This window comes from Episyrphus balteatus, chromosome 2, assembly GCF_945859705.1.
Source record: "Episyrphus balteatus chromosome 2, idEpiBalt1.1, whole genome shotgun sequence".
In the NCBI taxonomy this organism is placed as follows: Eukaryota; Metazoa; Arthropoda; class Insecta; order Diptera; family Syrphidae; genus Episyrphus; species Episyrphus balteatus.
The window spans coordinates 90,868,495-90,873,604 of record NC_079135.1 but is presented as its reverse complement, the minus strand read 5'-3'; positions in this window follow the sequence as shown (position 1 = coordinate 90,873,604).

The following is a 5,110-nucleotide window of genomic DNA, read 5'->3' as shown; positions in this document are numbered from 1 at the left end:
CCAACTATAATAAAACCACGAAACTTTGGGTGTTATTATATTAGCTAATTGCGATTTTTTTCCTGTTATGTACTTGAGAAAAATTGTGTTCTTTAATTTTGATAACAATTGTTGGAAATATGCAAGCAAGTATGTAATTAGAACCAATATTTGAATAAGAAGTTCCGGAAGATAAGAAATGCGATCTGTGCAAGGCTTTTTGGATAGTAGATTTGAATTTTTTACATGAGTACTAAGCATTATTTGCTACTGCATTTATTTACTTTACTTAGCTTTACCTTGAAAAGCGAAGAGAACTGTAAATACCTACATTTATTTTTCATTTTATTAAACAAAGAAAAATTGAAGTCGCAAGTACTTGCCATTATAGGCGTAGAATGATAAAACGTGTTATGTTAAGTAAATACAAATTTGTATGCAATTTTGAATACAACGAAACTCGATTTAAAAACTTTAGGGTAGATACACATCTCATCCTCTACCGCCATCAACTTAGCAGCACTTAGTGGGGATTTTCAAAAATTTTTATGCAAATAATTAGGTGAGAATTAGGTGAAATTTAGTGAATCAATTTTACAATTTGGTGAATCATAGTTTAAAAGTTATCAACAAATTACGTAAGGCGTAAAGTTAGCAGCACTTGGTCATGAAATTCAAAAAAAATTTCTCCATAATTCAGTGTCAATTTAGTGAATCGTATTCCATCAGTTTCATAATTTGGTGAATCATAGTTTATTAAATAATAACTAAAATAGAAAAATTAGCAAACGTGACGTAACGTAAAAAAAGCAATCATGGACACAAACCTCACGAATGAGAATGGCAGAGTTCAACACACCAAAACTGAACCTAAATTCAGATTTTTTCACATTGAACGCACTTAATATAAATGTATACTTATGACAATGCGTTCAGGTGACGTTTTTCATTTACAAGATACACTTTGATTTGAAAATTTCCAATGCGAGTTACAACAAAAATGCTATTTTATAATACAAAAAAAGTTTGTTTACATCTTCACTAGCCCAGAACTAACATTCAGTGGAAGTTACTCACAAGATAGATTTTGTTTTTTTTTTCGCATGAGTCTTGGACACTGATCTGGCTTGGAACATTTTTGAACTTCCGCAGATGATTACTTCAAAAGTATGATTCACCAAATTCTGAAATTTGGAACATTTATTCAGAAAAAGACCACAAGCATTTTGGTACATAATTCATAATTTGGTGAATCTTAATTCAAGAGTTACATGCGATTTTGTTTTTTTCGCGTGCGTCTTGGAACATTTTTGAACTTCCGCAGATGATTACTTCAAAAGTATGATTCACCAAATTCTGAAATTTGGAACATTTATTCAGAAAAAGACCACAAGCATTTTGGTACATAATTCATAATTTGGTGAATCTTAATTCAAGAGTTACATGCGATTTTCTTTTTTTCGCGTGCGTCTTGGAACATTTTTGAACTTCCGCAGATGATTACTTCAAAAGTATGATTCACCAAATTCTGAAATTTGGAACATTTATTCAGAAAAAGACCACAAGCATTTTGGTACATAATTCATAATTTGGTGAATCTTAATTCAAGAGTTACATGCGATTTTCTTTTTTTCGCGTGCGTCTTGGAACATTTTTGAACTTCCGCAGATGATTACTTCAAAAGTATGATTCACCAAATTCTGAAATTTGGAACATTTATTCAGAAAAAGACCACAAGCATTTGGTACATAATTCATAATTTGGTGAATCTTAATTCAAGAGTTACATGCGATTTTGTTTTTTTCGCGTGCGTCTTGGAACATTTTTGAACTTCCGCAGATGATTACTTCAAAAGTATGATTCACCAAATTCTGAAATTTGGAACATTTATTCAGAAAAAGACCACAAGCATTTTGGTACATAATTCATAATTTGGTGTATCTTAATTCAAGAGTTACATGCGATTTTCTTTTTTTCGCGTGCGTCTTGGAACATTTTTGAACTTCCGCAGATGATTACTTCAAAAGTATGATTCACCAAATTCTGAAATTTGGAACATTTATTCAGAAAAAGACCACAAGCATTTTGGTACATAATTCATAATTTGGTGAATCTTAATTCAAGAGTTACATGCGATTTTGTCTTGGAACACGATACATGTGTCCAAAGGTATACAAATAGCTGTGTTCCTTTGGCCTTTTAAGTTTAATAGGAGTAAAAAAAGGGGGCCTTTTTAATGATAAACAGGGTTATATGGGTCTTTTAGGTGTGAAATTAGTGATGACAAAAAGCTTCTCACCATCGTTATAACATCGAAATTGTTAGTTGGGTTGGGTATGGATCAAGTGATAATAAAAAACGGCTATTTTTTCTATAGAAGAAATGGAGTTGTTTACAACCAAAAGTACTTAGCAGTAGATACTTATGGCGTTTTCGATTGGCAGTCCGGAAGCGTCCGGAATCATTCTGAAAAAATTTTATTCATACAAAACTGTCAGTTTTGTGCGAATAAAACGCTTTCAGAATGATTCCGGACTGCCAATCGAAATTACTATTAAGGCCAAAGGAACACAGCTATTTGTATACCTTTGGACACATGTATCGTGTTCCAAGACAAAATCGCATGTAACTCTTGAATTAAGATTCACCAAATTATGAATTATGTACCAAAATGCTTGTGGTCTTTTTCTGAATAAATGTTCCAAATTTCAGAATTTGGTGAATCATACTTTTGAAGTAATCATCTGCGGAAGTTCAAAAATGTTCCAAGACGCACGCGAAAAAAACAAAATCGCATGTAACTCTTGAATTAAGATTCACCAAATTATGAATTATGTACCAAAATGCTTGTGGTCTTTTTCTGAATAAATGTTCCAAATTTCAGAATTTGGTGAATCATACTTTTGAAGTAATCATCTGCGGTAGTTCAAAAATGTTCCAAGACGCACGCGAAAAAAACAAAATCGCATGTAACTCTTGAATTAAGATTCACCAAATTATGAATTATGTACCAAAATGCTTGTGGTCTTTTTCTGAATAAATGTTCCAAATTTCAGAATTTGGTGAATCATACTTTTGAAGTAATCATCTGCGGAAGTTCAAAAATGTTCCAAGACGCACGCGAAAAAAAGAAAATTGCATGTAACTCTTGAATTAAGATTCACCAAATTATGAATTATATACCAAAATGCTTGTGGTCTTTTTCTGAATAAATGTTCCAAATTTCAGAATTTGGTGAATCATACTTTTGAAGTAATCATCTGCGGAAGTTCAAAAATGTTTCAAGACGCACGCGAAAAAAACAAAATCGCATGTAACTCTTGAATTAAGATTCACCAAATTATGAATTATGTACCAAAATGCTTGTGGTCTTTTTCTGAATAAATGTTCCAAATTTCAGAATTTGGTGAATCATACTTTTGAAGTAATCATCTGCGGAAGTTCAAAAATGTTCCAAGCCAGATCAGTGTCCAAGACTCATGCGAAAAAAAAAACAAAATCTTTCTTGTGAGTAACTTCCACTGAATGTTAGTTCTGGGCTAGTGAAGATGTAAACAAACTTTTTTTGTATTATAAAATAGCATTTTTGTTGTAACTCGCATTGGAAATTTTCAAATCAAAGTGTATCTTGTAAATGAAAAACGTCACCTGAACGCATTGTCATAGTATACATTTATATTAAGTGCGTTCAATGTGAAAAAATCTGAATTTAGGTTCAGTTTTGGTGTGTTGAACTCTGCCATTCTCATTCGTGAGGTTTGTGTCCATGATTAACAAATGCTTTTTTTACGTAACGTCACGTTTGTTAATTTTTCTATTTTAGTTATATTTAATAAACTATGATTCACCAAATTATGAAACTGATGAAATACGATTCACTAAATTGACACTGAATTATGGAGAAATTTTTTTTGAATTTCATGACCAAGTGCTGCTAACTTTACGCCTTACGTAATTTGTTAATAACTTTTAAACTATGATTCACCAAATTGTAAAATTGATTCACTAAATTTCACCTAATTCTCACCTAATTATTTGCATAAAAATTTTTCAAAATCCCCACTAAGTGCTGCTAAGTTGATGGCGGTTCATCCTCTTTGATTTTTTTTAAATGAAAATTACATATCATCGGCTAAGGGTGCAAAACTCGTAAAACCACTTTTTGACAAAAATTAGATTTTTGAAAATGTATAAAGTAGGCATCGAAATTTATGTTTCCATAAAAGAAAAAGTTTATAAATTTGTTTTTTTAAACGACCAAAAGAGACAAAATTAAACATGAAAAATGTATAGAGCTAGTACAAAATTGAAAATTAGAAATTGCTCTCCTCAACAATTTACAAAAATGGATTTACGAGGTTTGCACCCTTAGCCGAGGGGTTCCCAGGTTGAGGGGAAAATCACCATTTTTGCCGATTTTCTTAGACGAAAGGGATAAAATAGGGGACGGGGATAAAAAAGGGGAAAAAATATCTAAAAGGGGAAAAATTTAAACTTACAAAAACGTTAGACACAATCTTTGAACAATGGAATCAATTTAAATGAAACTTAATTTCGAAATAAACTATCACATTGCACGCTTAGTGGATTTTTTAATTTGACAGCTCTACTAAAAACTAGGGTGCTTCCATTTTTTAATTCACTCCTCAAAATATATCATTAAGGGAATCTGTACTTTTTTTGGGTATATCAAACGACATTTTCACCCAGCAGCCGCGGCAGTAAAAAAAATAAAAGTAAAAAAAAATACTTATACATTTTTAAGACATCGTAAAAAAGCCTGCCTTAATCGGCATTGGCGATTGGAGGATATACTACTAGCGCCGTAGTGGTCAAAAATTGTAACCAAATATACAGGACGGAAGGGACTAGCGCCACCTAGCCTTCACAAATTGTAAATAGTTTTGTTTACGTCAAGCTGTCAGGCCATCTTTTTTTTTTTGTAAACAAACACTCATCCTTCGCATTTCAAAAAAAAATTCTTTCGGGGTTTATTGTTTTGTAAAAATTCATATGTAATACAATTAAATACATAAAAAGGAATATAAATATAAAATGCTTGAAAAAGTAGTTCATACAATTTAAACAAGTATGTAGTGTGGTGTTTAGATAAATGTAATTTTTATTAAGT